The sequence below is a fragment of the Zalophus californianus genome, chromosome 6 (genome assembly GCF_009762305.2).
Source record: "Zalophus californianus isolate mZalCal1 chromosome 6, mZalCal1.pri.v2, whole genome shotgun sequence".
Lineage (NCBI taxonomy): Eukaryota > Metazoa > Chordata > Mammalia > Carnivora > Otariidae > Zalophus > Zalophus californianus.
In genome coordinates this window covers 53,076,786-53,094,523 of record NC_045600.1, presented here as the reverse complement: position 1 = coordinate 53,094,523, position 17,738 = coordinate 53,076,786, and the positions used below count along the sequence as shown (strand labels likewise).

The following is a 17,738-nucleotide window of genomic DNA, read 5'->3' as shown; positions in this document are numbered from 1 at the left end:
TTGAGGCCAATACATAATTTAAGGAATAGGCAACCAATACGTTTTAAAATAAAACAAATTTCAGAGGTACAGGTCTGTGATTCAACAGTCTTACACAATTCACAGCACTCACCATAGGACATACCCTCCCCAATGCAATACAATATATGTATTATATGTTAAAAAAAAAGAAGAAGAAGAAAGAAGCAGAAGCAGAAGCAGAAGCAGAAGAAGAAGCAGAAGAAGAAGAAGAAGAAGAAGAAGATGGAAGGGAAAAATGAAGGGGGGGGAATCGGAGGGGGAGACGAACCATGAGAGACTATGGACTCTGAGAAATAAACTGAGAGTTCTACAGGGGAAGGGGGTGGGGGGATGGGGTAGCCTGGTGATGGGTATTAAAGAGGGCACATACTGAATGGAGCACTGGGTGTTATATGCAAACAATGAATTATGGAACACTACATCAAAAACTAATGATGTAATGTATGGTGATTAACATAATAAAATTTTTTAAAAAGTAAAAAGATAAAGTAAAACAAGTTTGCTGGATTCTGGGAGAAATTTAATACAGAAAAAGGATTACCATAGAATGAAATTATTGTTTTCTTTCTTCAGGAGATGACTTCCCTGTTTCCTCTCTGATGGAATGCCAGTACTTTCCTATTTAAGTAAAAGGGTACTAAAAATAAAAGAACTAACCTCTTGCCTATGACATCTATCAGAAGGCAAAACATCAATGGGAACAGAAATAGAGACCAAAAAAATTAAAATAAAAAATAAGTGTATACAATATATAAAAAAGGGAAAGTATGCAAAAGAAACAAGTTACAAGAGACAGTGTATATAATATATATAATATAGTATATGTTATTATATATATATATAATGTATATATATGGAAGAAACATCATTTTCTCAAGCCTTGGAGATTATTAAACTAAGTTCTTTGGAAAATGGGTCAAAACTGGCATGCTTGGGTGGTTCCATCGGTTAAACCTCTGCCTTCAGCTCAGGTCATGATCTCAGGGTCATGGGATGGAGCTTCACAGCATCAGGCTCCCTGCTCAGCTCAGCAGGGAGTCTGCTTCTCCCTCTGTGCCTCACCCCCGCTCGTGCTCTCTCTCTCTCTCTCTCAAGTAAATAAAATCTTTTTTCAGAAAAGAAAGAAAAATGGGTCAAAACTGAAGAAAATGAACTCAATGGTGGGGAAGAACAGTATAGAATAAATTGCTTACTATGAAAATCCAGCCCTGTTACCTGCAAAACCAAAATTTTGGACAAATGAATAAATTATATCTATATAAAAACAATCAAATTTAAAATTACTTCTTAGATTACACCTCACAAAAATTACTGACTTTCAAAACCCTTCTCGGAAATCTACAAGAAGATACCAACCTTGCTTTCAGTTAATTATCTGAAAACCAACATAAGTCCTTTGTCTTTTTTAATAAAGATTTTAATGCCAACAATAAAATTCAACTCTATTTTTATACTGAATTTCCATAGTTGTTAAAGGAAAATTCCCTTCATTGAATTGAAGAATTGAAAGAGAATTTGCCCAGTATTTGAAACACCAAGAAGAAACTAAATAGATATACTTACTGAGTCTACAACTTTAAAGAATAACTGCCAGCATCATTGCTCAATATAATGTATTTCAAGTGTTCATCATCAACGTCAGTTATGTATACAGCAGATTAATGTTAAAAAAAATTCTCTTCACTTGATTTAATGAAACTCTTAAAGTATAAGAGCTTTCAAAATGAGTTCAAGGAAAAATGTCAAATACCATGCAAATTGGAGGAATTCAAAATCCCACTGGGAAGTTTGGGAAAAAATTGTTTCCTTGTTGATTTTCATACTTTACTGAAGAGAAATCTGAGAAAATTAAATTAGATTTAATCACCAAAGATAACTTTCATAAAACCACTTTGGAGAATCTGAGAGTAAAAATTTCCCCTTATTATCCAGAAAAATAAACATTTTTACATATCACTTCAAAGTTATCTTTCCTGAACTTTTGCCAATGAAAGAAAAATTGCACTGTAGACTTAACCCTAAAAGTTACCTATACTGGGGAAGGGAGGGAAAAATGAAACAAGATGAAACCAGAGAGGAAGTCAAACCATAAGAGACTCTTAATCTCAGGAAACAAACTGAGGATTGCTGGAGTGGAGGGGGGTGGGAGGGATGGGGTGGCTGGGTGATGGACACTGGGGAGGGTATGTGCTATGGTGAGTGCTGTGAATTGTGTAAGACTGTTGAATCCCAGATCTGTACCACTGAAACAAATAATGCAATATATGTTAATAAAAAAAAAGTTACCTATACTGTCATTTATTTTCTATAGTACTAAGGAACCAAAAAGCAATCTCATGATTTGCAGAAAAATATTATGTGATGATGAAAAACAATCTTTGAAAGAAGAATTTTTTTTCTAAAGTCTCTATTTCTTTAGTCACTTTCTAAAAAAATTTCAAATATCCCTTAATGGCTCCTCTGGGTCAGGATGGCATCCTGAGCAAACAGATTTCTTTCTCTTCCTATTGCCCCAAACTTTATTATAATAACAATGCACAAAAAAAGAAGAAATATACAAATGTATTGAAAACTAGAGGGAGAATTATTTATTTGTGGAATACCCAGCATAAATTCAAAACCTCTTCTAAGGATTGTGCATTTGTACCAGGTATCTGCTCTCACAGAGCTTTTATTCAGGTGTGGAAGTTATAAATACATTTATAAATGAACAGGGAAAATATCAGAATCACCATAACTGCCACATAGAGAATTAACATGTTGAGTGCAAGGGACTTGGAAGGCATCTTGGGTGAGGTATTTAGAAATAACCTCTCTAAAAAGAGAGGCACCAAAACCAAAAGTTTTGACACCAAATTTGAGACCTGAATAACCACTAGGCGAACAAAAGGATCACACTCTATACAGAGGTAGCAGATAATTATAAAGCCCTACATTAGGAATCAGATGGTATGCTTGAGTAACAGGAAGAAGGCTACTGTGCCTGCAATATACTGGGTAAGGGGAAAAGAAGTAGAAGTGAGGTCAAAGTGGAAGCAAAAGCCAGATAATGGAGGGCTCATTATGTCAGAGAAGAGTTAGGTTTATTCTAACTGTAATGTGAAACTATGGGAAGATTTAAGCACCAAAGTGACATTGCCATACTTTTTATTTAAAGCTATCAGATATCGGGGTGCCTGGGTGGCTCAAATAGTTAAGCATCTGCCTTCAGCTCACATCGTGATCCCAGGGCCCTGGGATCGAGCCCCACGTTGGGCACCTGGCTCAGCGGGGAGTCTGCTTCTCCCTCTCTCTCTGCTTCTCCCCCTGCTCATGCTCTCTCTCTTTCTGTATCTCTGTGTCTCAAATGAATAAATAAAATCTTTAAAAAAAATAAAATAAAGCCATCAGATTGCATGAGATCACCTGAGGAATGTGTGCAGATGGCAAGGGGAGAACAGAGCCCCACAGCACACCACGTACCTATGAAGCTACAGAGGAGGAAGGGGCCAAGGAAGAAGTCGAAGGAGAAGCTGACAAGAAGAAGAAAAAAACTAGTGATGTCAATCTAGTGATAGTTCTACATTCACGAGTATGAAAGAACAACCAAAAATAACCAATTAGTACAAGAAAAATGGATGAAAATGAATGAGAACAACTGACTTTAGAGGAAACAGATAATTCAGGGAATTAGAGGAAAATTTAAAAACAGATGCAAGAACTCTCTAATCAAAGGGATTTTGATTATTTCTACTATATCCAGCAAATAAGAATAATCTGCAATGATAAACTGAACTCAGAAAATAACAGTGTTCACGGCTAAAATAAACTGGTGAAATAATTTTTTTTTCAAAAAAAACGAATAAAAATCTAGAAGAAGAAAAAGATAAGGAAATATCTCAGAACATAGAACAGAATCATTCCATAAACAAAGCATGGATCACTTAATGATAACGATAGAATAAAACTAAATACTACAGACTAAGGAGCACACACAAACTCAGATGCTTACGGGGACGGGGTGGGGGCAAGTAAATGTAAATGTATCAAAGTGACTGGGAAGAAATGAGCATAAGCCTCACTGAAAGGGAGAAGTTATTCCTCTGCTTCAATCAATTATAACCATACAGAATGTGGGCCCAATACTAGCAGTTCTTCCATTTTTCTCAAAAAGAAAAACAAAGGAGAATATATGAAATATTTCTATTTTCACATATTAGCTATTGGTTTGATTTCCTTTAAAAATAAACAGTCACCAGGGGTCAAAGCTAATACTTCTGAATGCTTAGATTCGGCCCTCCAGCTGTCAGTTTTCAACTTGTATTATTTATTTATTTATTTTTCTGTTAGGTCACATCCACATTTTTATTTAGTTTATAATCTCCATCACACACTATGTTAATACTGCAGAAAATAAATACATTTGGAAATTGATCTGAAAATCCAGAACCCGTTCACTGGAACAGAAATATGAAAGTCCCAAAGAGAATGACTGTGGTGATACTTTGTTTGAAAGGCACTTCTCCCTTATGTAATTAGTGTTCATGTTCACCAACTGTTCTGTGTTTTTCTGCTGCCCGCTGTGCCATCCACGTAACAAGCAGGAAAGGTCCCAGCTGCGGCTCTGAGCACACAGGGATTCTCTAGAAACTTTGTTCTGTATCAGATCCCACTGGAGCTGGATTCATCACAGAACAGATTCTCAGGAAGACTTGACCATCCGTGATGGGATCTGAAAGAGCAAAAAATGGATGCAGTGTCTCCACAGCAGGAATTTCAGTGAAGGTGAAAATATGTGATCCATTGCTAATGTGATAAAAGGAAACAGTGCCAAAATTCATGTCCAGGAAAATCCCTAGTCGGTGTAACCGGGGGCTCACCGAGAGAACAGTCACAGGCATGGTGCTGGCTTGGAAGAGATCTCCTTTTCTCAAGCCCACCGTCCAGAAGCCAAGTTCTGCGGACAGTAGAATTGGCCCTTGTCGATTAGCAGAGTCTCTGCAAACACCCACATCCCATTCCTTGCTCGTCCCCACATCCACCTCCCAGTAGTGGCGGCCAAAGGGGAACCGAGAGAAGCCCAGGACACACAGGGCATAGTTGAATCTCTCGGCTCGGGCTCTCCAGTTCTTTTTGGAATACCCACAGCCGACACTCCTCAGGTCCTCAGAAATGATGAGGTCGTGGTTAGCAGTGTCAATATCAGGGGCACCTCCACTTGGAACTTGCGCATCTTCGGGTTCATCTACAGAACGGCTGTCAGCTGGGCCTCCAACTCCTTGATCCTCAAAACCAGCCTCCCAAGATGGGTACCGAGCCTGAGGTCCTTCTTCTGAGAGACCACGGAGCAGGAGGGGCACAAGAAACCCTCCCCTCAGGGCTCCTTCTGCAGTGAATCGATGCAGCGGAGGCAGCAGAGGAAGCCACATTGCAGGTACAGGGGCGTCTCCAGGTGAGTCAGGCACACAGGACATCTACTTCTTTCTTTAAAGTGTTTGGCCATGGCCGCTCAGCCCTGCTCTGTCCCCAGGTCTTCCCCAGCAGTGCTGGCAACTTGTATAATTTAAACACTGATTATGGAAAAGTAGGGTAGAGCTGGCAAAATTGGGGGGAAAAGAGAGAGAAAAGAGACGTCTAAGAGCACTGATTTCCTCCTCCTGCTCCAGAGAACTCAAGAGATACTGTCTCAAATTCATGGATTAGGAAATAAAAATTTAAGTAAAATTTAAACTGTTAAATTTATTCAGTAAGAGAATTAAAATATAATAATATGACTAATAAAAATGTGAGAAAGAGTGAGGAGAAAATGTTGGCAAAGATAATGAACTTTGTTCCTTATCAGTAGTAGAAAGTCTATCAATACCTTCTATATACTCAATTTGATCAAGAAATAAAGCATACCCATATCATTTAGAGTTGCAAAGACAACCACTGCAAGAACTTCAAATAGGATTGTCAATAGTTGCTACTTCTGAGGAAGGGCCAGGAGGCCAGAGAAAGTAAAGATACTAAAGATACTTCAACTTTGAGGTACTTGAGTGGCACAGTCAGTTAAGCACTGGCCTCTTGGTTCCAGGTCGTGATCTTGGGGGTTGTGAGATCAAGCCCCCAGGATCTGCCTAAGTTTCTCCCTCTTCCTCTGCCCCTCCCCCACCCCTCTCTTTCTCTCTTTCTCTAAAATAAATAAATCATAAAAAAAGGTATTTCAATTTTTTTTTAAAGATTTCATTTATTTGTCAGAGAGAAAGAGAACACAGGCAGAGGGAGAAGCAGACTCCCTGCTGAGCGAAGGCTCAGTGCTGAACTCGATTCCAGGACCTGGGATCATGACTTGAGTCAAAGGCAGATGCTTAATTGACTGAGCCACCCAGGTGTCCCAGTACTTGGTGTCCCAGTACTTCAACTTTTAACTGTATGCCATTTTGGAAAGTTTAAAATTTTATTTCCATATACATGTATTACTTTTCAAATAAAACAACTTAAGAAAGCACTAAATGGACGTACGGTATTCTATGATCAGATTTGAACGGGATGCATGTGTTTGTCTTAAATGAAGCAAAAATCCTGTTCTGTACCTTTTCAATGTCTCTTAAATAAGTTATTAAAATACAACCAAAGTTCAGGCTCGATTAAAAGAAATCTTAATATCTAAATTCTTTCTCTAGTCAGAAATTAAAATTCTATGCTACATGATCTTTTCCTCTTTGTCTTGGCTGACAGGAAAGTTAGAGCCAAAATCAGTGCCCCAGTTCTACCAATCACCTCACCCTGGGTGTCTGTTCACCTCATTCCCTCTGCTATATTTGGATGATATCTCTTCCTTCTATCCCTAATTGCCTTATTTTGCATTATGCCTAATCTCATAAACCACTTCAAATCTTTTCTGAAATAGACAGGATGTAAATTCTAAGTAAAGAAGATAAAACAAAAAGTTTTAAAACTTGAGAAACTTTTAAGAACTCTGGTGACCTAAATGTAGCCTTTTTAGTTAAAATTTTGTAAAATAGAGAAATTTTATGTAAAAACCACAAAATATAAAACTGCCTTAAAAAATAAAGTCTATCGGGATGCCTGGGTGGCTCAGTCAGTTAAGCGCCTGCCTTCGACCCAGCTCATGATCCCAGGGTCCTGGTATCAAGTCCTGCGTCGGGCTCCTTCCTCAGCAGGGAGCCTGTTTCTCCCTCTGCCTTCCACTCCCCCTGCTTGTGCATGCTCTCTCTCTCTCTCTGACAAATAAATAAATAAAATCTTTAAAAAAAAAATGAAGTCTATTAAAAAAACACAAAATGAAATATAGTAAGGGTGCTCATATATGGTTATATATTCATTAATAAAAAGATTATAAATAAAAAGCAACATCAATGTAATGCTTTCAAATATTTTTTCGGTCACAATAAAGTCCACATATTATTTTAAAAACACAAATTATGTTAAAGTATATTAATTCTATTATATATGGTATATATAATTCTATTGTATAACATATATATACATATATATTCTCTTCATTTTTAAGGGTCATTTTTTATAATTGAGTTACCTATGTTTGGGTTTATTTCTCTGGCATGTACACTCTTAATAGCCTCAATACCCAAATCACTTCTTTCATTGTTTTTCTCCAAGGTAAGAAAGATGCTGTAATTATTTTGTGAATCATTTTATCTTTAATTACTTTGTGCTGTTTCTTACATAAAAAGTTTTGTAGGGAAAAGATTGAATTTGAATTTTTGTCTTTAGGTTTTGAAACCAGAGCTTTAATCACAATTTAATAATTAAGTAAATGGAATATTAGCTAATGATTCACATGACTGGGAAAAAAGTTCTAGCCAAATGCAACTGCTATTCTTTAAAAGTCTTTTTAATAGCCACTTACTGCTATTGCCATTTTTTTTTTCAGAAGACCTGATCTGATTCTTATTCACTATGTTTTCCCTAAAAATAGATTAGCTGAGTTTAAGAAAAGCTCATCATTATTCAACACTTCTCTTTGGCTAGAACAATTCCAGTCCTATTCAGGCAAGCTCAAAAAGCACTTCCTCTGTAGGAATTTGAAACTTTGGCTTGGGTTTAAACTCAAAAACTAAATTGCCCTTGTATTTCTTCTGATTCATATCACAAACAATTGTATAAAAATAAGCTAGACTACACAATGATCTGATTTCATCATTTATCAAGATGATAAAATCATCAGAACTAAATCAACTATAGTTAAGTTCAATTTTTTAGGTAATGCAGATTGGTGCTGTTATAGTAGTAGAAATAATGCAATCGAGGATATTCACAAATGTATACATTGTTCACATTATCTTCACATGTAAAACTTAGTTCTTAGAAAATTCAGATACTAGAAACTAAAGAATGTATAAACAATAGATGGATTTATACTTTTACATCCTACTGTTTAGCTTATCAAAATTATACAGTACCATCTATAAAAACATTCTATGAATAACTATATTTTAGTCACTTAAAATTATTGGTAGTTGTTTTGAGTCTTTTTCTGACCTCTAACAAATCAGTCATCCATAGCTTTAGAAGTTGCAGGGTAGAAAAATCAATATTTGAAAGAGATCAATTCCTCCTTGGTATCCTATCTGGCCTCTCCTCCTGGCTGAGACTACAGATCACCAACCTTCTATCCCAACCCTAAACATCTTGAAACAATTGTGATCTTTTCTTCTTTTTTTTTTTTATTATGTTATGTTAATCGCCACACATTACGTCATTAGTTTTTGATGTAGTGTTCCATGATTCATTGTTTGCATATAACACCCAGTGCTCCATGCAGTACGTGCCCTCGTTAATACCCATCCCCCCACCCCTCTCCCATCTAGAACCCTCAGTTTGTTTCTCAGAGTCCATAGTCTCTCATGGTCGATCCCATTTACAATTGCACCCAAAACCATAAGATACCTAGGAATAAATCTAACCAAAGAGGCAAAGAATCTGTACTCAGAAAACTATAAAATACTCATGAAAGAAATTGAGGAAGAAACAATTGTGATCTTAAGCAGAATAAGGCCTACTGTACCATTCTGAAATTTAGTATAAGATTATTGGTAATAGTAATCCTTCAACTCAGAATTTTTTAGGCTTTCCTTCTTACACTCGAATTTTAGTATTTATTGTCCTGCATGGTTTCTTATGTTTCTATCCATTTGTCCCTTTAATTTGGTTGACTAGGGTGCTATAAGCTTGATTTGGATTCCATGCCTAGACACTGAATCTCTACTAGACACCCATCCCAGGTTCCTGTTTTGAGCTTCCTCTAAGAGGGAAGGATTAGACAATAAGGGAAGCAGACCAATTAGAGACTGGTCCATTTTTGGTAGACTCCCAAAGATATCCATTCCAGGTCCTTTGCCCAGACTTCTCTGAGCAGGAAGGATTGACTAGAAGTGAAATCAGGAACTTTTTATCACTCTTGTTAGACTTCCAAGATCTATGACTTTGAATGTAAGCAAGTCACTTGGCTGATAAGTTCAAGTCTAAGCAGCTGTTTAGCAGGCACATCTCAACATATTTATATTATTCTCTCCCTGGCATCACATACAAAGCAAGTCTGATTGGGTACCATAGTTCTTGAGGCAGATTATATTTCCTAAAGATGGCTGTAACAATAGCCCCCATTCCACATGCTCTTGTGAAATATGGCCTTGGTATTCTTCCATTAACATATGGAATCTATTTCTCCACCCCTTAAATCTGATCAGGCCCAAAACTACTTTAACCAATAGAATACAGTAGAAGTGATACTATACCAGTTTCAGCATAGTCTTGAATTGGCCTAGAAAAGTCCACTTTGTGTATCTTAAAGGTCAGTCACCATGTTGGAAATGTGAGCACCTTGTACTATCATGTAACAAAAAAAGCCCAAGCCATGTGGAGAGCCTGGAAGATGAGACACAGTGTGGAAAGAGAGAAACCAATGAGTTCAAAAGCACTGGATATGCACAAGAAAAAAGCCATTTCGAACAGTCGCACCCAGTGAAGATTTGAGATGACTCAGGTCCCAGCTGCTATCTGCATGCAACCACACTAAAGTCTAAGTGAAAAAGCTAACATTTGAGACCAGTCAACCACAGAATCACGGGAAACAGTAATAAATTGTTTTAAATCACTATTTGTGGGGTGGTTGTTACATAAATAATCAGAACTGCAGTATTCATGAATCTAAGGTTTTATAAGATCTTCGTTGACAGCTTCTACAAGAGTTCATTGTATACATATGGATTAAAAGAAATGCAACTTCCCAAACAATGTTCTAAATATACTGCCATTAGGCAATATGTAGAGAGATAATCATCAAGAGTATTTAGAAAGATAACATAGAAGAATAAATTTCAGTGGCTTTCAACCTTCCTCAGCTGAAATACATTACTATCATTTGCATCTGATTCACTTCTCTAATAAAAACTACATGTGGGGAAAGAAGCATACGGAATGAGTGTGAAGGGGTAGCAGCAAAAATTTTATCTTGAAAAGACCCCCAGACCATTTGTGATTCTCTCCTCCATCTGTTAATCACTACTGAAATATTTAATAGAAATTAAAGCATATTCACATGCTTCCTTATCCATAGTGAATGATGCTTAGTGAGTTCAAAAAGGAACTAATCAGTGATATTGATTTATACAATTTCTTAATAAAGTGGTAATCATTTCTAACCAAACTGTATTGTGAGACTTTTTCTAGCTCCATATATCATGAAATATAATTCATGAAATTTTGATGATAATAATCCCAGTTCCATTACTTGCTAGAGGTATAATCTAGGACAAGTTATTTTAATCTCTTTGTGCCTCAGTTCCATCATCTGCAAAAATAGGAATAATGGTACACACCTCTTTGAGTGGTAAGGAAGATTAAGAGGGTTAATAAAGTACTGTAACAGTTTCTGGAAGTAGTAGGCACCACATAAGTGTTAGCATCATCAGTTTTTCATCTCGTTCATTGTATAGGAGCACTTGATTGAATGGTTGTAACAAATCCTGATATCAAATGGTTTTCACTAGACAAATAGCCTAAATTCTCCTTATAAATTAGATAAATGGAAAGCATTTGTTAAATAGGATTCTAAGTAGTGATTACTCTTATTGCTCTTTTTCAGTTTTATAAAAGCAAGCAGGACAGTTTGATTCCAACTCATTGTGTAATTTTTAACGGTGATATCCTAACCCAGAAATGTTCAGGGTGAGCTGACCTAATGAAGGTGTATGCTGCCTCATCCAAAATGAACACCAAGATCCCAGCTCAGTTACTGAGGAGTTTCAGCTGGACTTCGTTTCTTTCAAAAGGGAGTGTAATTGTACACTGCAATGTATTTTGTCCAAAGTTGAGGCAGTAAAAAGCAGTCATAAAAGCTAAAGGCAATTAAGACTCAGATTCCATGTCCGTCATTCCAAAAGGCAAGCACCAAAAGACAGTTTGCTAGAGTTATGCCATTTTTTTTAGGAGAGCAAGATAGGAATGCTGTATACATAGTTTATGCTTCATGATTCAGTGCTTCTTGCTTCTAACTACTGAAGCTGAGAAGCTCAATATTCACAAAAAGAAAATACTAACAATGACAAACTTGCTAGTTCTTTATCCAAAATCCATTCTCCCCTCCTGCCTTAGTAACTGAATGCCAGTTTTAAAAACATCAAGTATGTTTTATCAACATTTTAATTTAAAATGTGTAAGGGTAGACTTATTCTCCTGTCTTTTGATGCAGTGCCAAAGTCCTTTCTTTGAATGTCTCTATTGATTGTAATCCCCCATTATCTTTCTTGCATAAATCATACTCTTAATTCACCTTCTAAAATTTCCAGCTTCAGTTTCTTTCAAGAGGAAAGAAGACATTTGGAAGTCAATGAATGTACACCCTTTCACAGTTTGGCAATTTTTTTCTAGGCTTTTAGAATTGTGTCCCTCTATCTAATTTGACAATATTTTTTTTAAATAAAATTTGCCTTCATGGTGCATTTCTAAAGTGTGAACTTTATTTTCATAAAAACAAAAACTTTCTTTTTCCCCACTTAAATATTTATTATGAGTTTAGGTAATATTTAGTTAAATGATATAATTATATTGACATGTCAGGAATATATAAGTTTGAGAGCAAATAAAACCTAATCTTATCAAGAAAAAAAAGTTTTAATTAGAGGGACCAAAGATGAACAGCCATATTTTATACAAGCCCCATAACTATGGTAATCTATAGTGATTCAGCACATCTATTCATCGTTAGAACATTTGAGCAAGATAATGGAGAATTTAGTTTTACCTAGCAAGTGATTTAAGTGCAGGTTGGATATGAGAGATTTTACCATAAGAAATATTTGCTTTGTCTTCTTAATCATAGATTTTTTTTAAATTATGAATTTCTCAAGCAGCCTGTGTTATCTCTTTGATGCTGGTGTTTAAAAGAAAAAGAAAATATCCCTGAGACAAAATCTCATGACTTTATTTCAAAGAGGATATTCAGCCATTAGTACTCTGATGGGTTGAATTGAATTCCCTAAAATCTCATATATTGAAGTTCTAACCTAGTACCCAAGAATATGACCTTATTTAGAAATGGGGTCACTGCAGATGTAATTAGTTAAGATGAGGTCAGACTGATGTAGGGTGGTCCCCTAATCCAATATGAATGGTGTCCTTATAAAAAAGGGGGAAATATGAAGACAGAAACACACACAGGAAGAACACCATGTGAACATGAGACAGAGATGGAGAAGTTTCATCTCCAAGACAAAGAATGACAAAAATTGCCAGAAAACCACTGGAGGTTAGGAGAGAGACATGGGACAGATTCTCCCATATAGCCCTCAGAAACCAATCATGTCAACTCCTTGATCTCAGACTTCTAGCCTCCCAAACTGTGAGACAATGAAGTTCCACTGTTCAAGCCACCTGCTTTGTGGTACTTTGTTATGGCAGTCCAAGGAAACTAACAGTTGCACTTTGGACAAGTTTATCCTTAGGTTAGAGCCATCGTAAGCTGAAATCTGATTCCATCTGATTTCCACTTATTTGTCCTTTTCCATCTTCTCTTTATATGTCACATCTTCTCTTTAAGAGGCAAATCATTCTCTTATTTCTTCATATGACATCCTTTCAAGTTTTCACTACCCTGGTCTCTCTTCTATTGTATTCCTAAATATAGTCTGGTGCCTAAAACTGAAAATGGCATATGGTCTGGCTAATGAAAAGTAGAGCAAAGAATGAATCACCCTTGTCTCAGACACGATTCTTTCAAATGACACAGCCCAAGGTGGCAATTTTGGCAACCATATTAAATTGTTTACCCACATTAAATGAAAATCTTAGTTTCCACACATACTTCTCCTAAGGCTTGTCTCCTGTATTTTATCCTTGTTGCCACTGATTTCTCTTTTTTGGGGGGGAGGTGCCCATGAATAAAACTTTAATGTTTATTCCTGCTAACCCTCATCTGTTGCTCTGCCACATCATTCTAGCATACTGAGTTTGACTTGGAACCTAATTCAATCAAGTCACTAGCAAAATTTTTGAAATGTACAGGGCAAGGATAGATTCCCCAAGTCACATTACCAGAAACTTTCTCCAAGCCAGCATTTATCTGTTAAGTAGCAAACTGAAATATACCTTCCTTATCAGTTACCAAGAAACATAGCTGTACTAACACCAAGCCCGTATCTCTTCACAAGTTTCAAGAAACTTCCAATTACTTTAATAAAATCCAGATAAGCTTTATAGCTACCCTTCCTTTGATCTACCAGCCTAGCAATTCTGTCAAAAAAAGGAAACGGGACGGGCCCCTGGGTGGCTCAGTTGGTTAAGCGACTGCCTTCAGCTCAGGTCACGATCCTGGAGTCCCGGGATCGAGTCCCGCTTTGGGCTCCCTGCTCAGCGGGGAGTCTGCTTCTCCCTCTGACCCTCTTCCCTCTCGTGCTCTCTCTCATTCTCTCTCTCTCAAATAAATAAAAATTAAAAAAAAAAAGGAAATGGGAGCTAGTTTGGCATCACTGGTTCTTGGAGAAACCAGACTGACTTTTAGTGATCCCTGTTAAGGAATATAACACACTTCTTCATTTCTTGAGAAATTGACTTCCAAATTTAGCTAAAATCATATCAAAATTCATTATGTGGTTTTCTCTTCATAAATCTAAATGAGCTGCAAAGTTTAGCATAGTTAATATAATCATGATAAAATTAAATCTTAGTTCATTTTAGAAAGTCAACCTGAAATTGCCTAAATGATGAATAAAGAACATTTTTCAATGAAAAATACATTTCTAGCTTGCAGGAATGCAGTGTTTCAATCATGTAAAAAGCTAACAAACATGCTTTTGAAAAAAACGTGATTTATCTTAGAATTGAATTAGTGACTTAGAATTTCAGTGCTGTGTTCCTCATAGCTATAGAGAGCATTTTATCCTGGTCTTACCTTCAATTCTTCATTTACACTTTTTCCTTAGATAGTTACTTGGCTCAGTCCCTCAGCTCCTTCTAGGATTTTGTTTAAGAGACCCCCTACCCCCTCTCTTAAAAAAGCACATGTCATCACTTTCTATCCCCTTCCTTTGTTTTCTTTATAACACTTATTACTTGGCATTTTTTATATTTGCTTGTTTATTTATATATGCTCTGTCTCTTTCACTAGAATACAAACTACACAACAGTAAGAAATATATCCCCTTTTTTCACATCCATATGCCCAAGTTTTAGAACAGTGCCTGGCACATAGCAAGTTCTCAACAAATATTTATTGAATGATGAATAAACAAATGCACAGACATCCCAGTAATACTGTTAAATAAACACAGCACAACTAGAACAGAAAGAGAAAAAGGTGGGAAAGAGGATATAATCAAAAATACCAAATCACAATTGAAATAAAACTCTTCAAAACATGTTACAAAATTAATTAAATGTAAAATTTTTCAGTTAAAATTATAGCCACTATTTCAGATGCATACTTACTCTTTAAGAGACATAATCTGTAAGTATAAAATGATATAATTATCCAACAGTGTTATCACATGAATTGTTTACAAAATGAAGCCAAAATATCACCATGTTTGTAACTAATCTGTTTATTTTCTCATTTATTATATAAATTCCTTCTTTATTCAAATTCTAGAATAAGATCTGATTCAGGAAGAAACTGAGTCTCAACTGCCTGTTCTCTTTATCTTCCATTTTATCTCGAATCTCCCATTTTACCATGTTGGAATTCACTCCCATCGATATATGTTTTTTGCCTATGCTACGAGTCACCATTTTTTACAATCAGAAAAAGTATTTAAGTGAGTAGTTGTTTAAATAAGTGCCTGGTTTGGGTTTTACTTGAGTCTCCAATTTTTTTCTTGGCTGATATTATTAGCATTGCATTTAATATTCATTAAAATACATAATGTCTTGGGGCTCCTGGGCGGCTCAGTCATTCAGTGTCTGCTTTCGGCTGGGGTCATGATCCCAGGGTCCTGGGATGGAGCCCCTCATCGGGCTCCCTGCTCTGCAGGAGGCCTGCTTTTCCCTCTCCCACTCCCCTTGCTTGTGTTCCCTCTTTCGCTGTGTCTCTCTCTGTCAAATAAATAAATAAAATCTTTAAAAAAATAAAATAAAATAAAAATACATAATGTCTTGAACAATAGATAATAACTATCACTTTCATTTTGACAATGCCTGAAAGTCCCAAGGTTCATTTAAAAGAGAAGAAAATGTGGTACTAAAAAATTTACTCTCCTCATGAAATGTTGGAAGGAGAGTCCATAGAATTTACTTTAATGCAGTGTTGAAACTGAACCAACCAGCCAAACTAGTGAGTAAATAAGCAGCTGATGGATATATGTAATATTTATTAATCAAATTATTCTAGTGTCAAGTAAACAACTAATATGTTATAATATAAATATACCTTATATTCAACAAAATACTCCCACGTAGTTTCAGTTCCAATATGAATTAACTACATCAGTAGATGCCATTTTTAGAATGCAAATTTCTCCAGGATGTTCCAGCCTTAGCGTTAGCAAAACAGTTTTTACAACATTGATCCTTTAAAATCAGCTAAGACAGCAGAGTACTCTCATTCTTTGTCATTTGCATTTCATGGAGAAGGGAGATGACAGGAACTGTATGTAGTGTGGAAGAGATATGAGGTCCAGGGAATGCAATGTGAGAGCAATCAACTGCTGCAATGAGATCAAAATCTATCACAGCCCCATTTCTAATGCCTTATCTGCCCATCTTGACTGGGAACTTCAAAACGATACTGACTGATCTTTGCATTTTAGATCATTCTATAGAAGGTCTAAAGGACTCTTGTTGTTCATGAACTCTATATCAAAAGTTACTGTGATAGAATGATATTGAATAGTGATTAATTGGATTGGAACTGGAGAACATGAAAGGATATGAATATAAAATTACCTTCATCATGGGAGTCCTTATAAACCAGGTCATAACTCTTTGAAACACAGTACAGAATGAAGCTCACATTTTCTATGCTGCAGTAAGGAGTAAACATGTGGTAGAGTTTACAGCTATTTATTTCCTTCTGAGCATCACCTTGATTGATGTTAGTGTATTAACCCAGGTAAGCAAGTTTTAAAGCAAGAAAAAAAATAATGGTTTTGCTATTGGCTATTTTACTCAACCAGAGCAGAAAAGAGAGGGAAAAATTAATAGTAATGAACAATGCTGAGAAGAAAACATATTTACCCGTCTATAAAGCCTGTTTCAAGGTTTTCTTATTTTAAAACAGCATTATTGATCAGGCTGTGTTAACTTTGCCTTTTGGCAACTTATTTAAAGGAAAACATTTCAGTTGCTGTGATCTAAAGTAATGTTTACCACTGTAGTTTACATTTAACATACTGTAGTCATTTTTAAAGTGACTTTATTTGTCATGTTGAGATATTGTTTTTGTTTTGTTTTCTAAAGATTTATTTATTTATTTTTAGAGAGAGAGAACACATGTTCAGGTGAGTGTGTATGCCAAGCAGGGGGAGGGGCAGAGGAGGGGGGAAAGAATCTCAAGCCAACTCCCATTGAGCACAGAGACTGACAGAGGCTGGATCTCACCACCCTGAGAGATTATGACTTGAGCTGAAATCAGGAGCCAGAGGCCTAACCAACTGAGCCACCAAGGTGCCCTGAGATATTGTTTTCCTTTTTCTTTTCATTTTGAACTGGTCAATTCTAAAAACCAGTTCTGGGGCACCTGGGTGGCTCAGTCATTAAGCGTCTGCCTTTGGTTCAGGTCATGGTCCTAGGGTCCTTGAATCGAGCCCCGCATCAGGCTCCCTGCTCCACAGGAAGTCTGCTTCTTCCTCCCCCACCCCCCCTGCTTGTGTTCCCTCTCTCACTGTGTCTCTCTCTGTCGAATAATAAATAAAATCTTTAAAAAAAATAAAATAAAAATCAATTCTAAACTGACCATTGTTCTTTGAGAGTCTGCTAAATAAATAACATAAGAAGAATTAAATAATAAACACAAAAATGAGATGAGGAAACAAACATTACAGAAGGTTGGGCTGCATCCCTCATGAAATTTAACATATGGATATACTATAATAAATATAAAATATATAAATTTCAATTGATATGACTGCCTATTTTACTGGTCTTTAAGATTCTAAAATGATCTAGAGGAAATTTAATCAAATGTGATTACAAAGTAAAAAATAATAAAAAAGAATTAGTAAAAGATTTGTCAAAGATGATAGTACAATCTATTCTTTCTATTCTTAGAAGGAGGAAAGGTC

At 36.2% G+C, this 17,738-nt stretch overlaps 1 pseudogene; it reads right to left on the bottom strand.

Moving 5' to 3' along the window:
• Positions 1 to 4,643: 4,643 nt before the first annotated feature.
• LOC113909304 lies at positions 4,644 to 5,503 on the bottom strand (annotated as a pseudogene).
• Between the last annotated feature and the right edge of the window lie 12,235 nt (positions 5,504 to 17,738).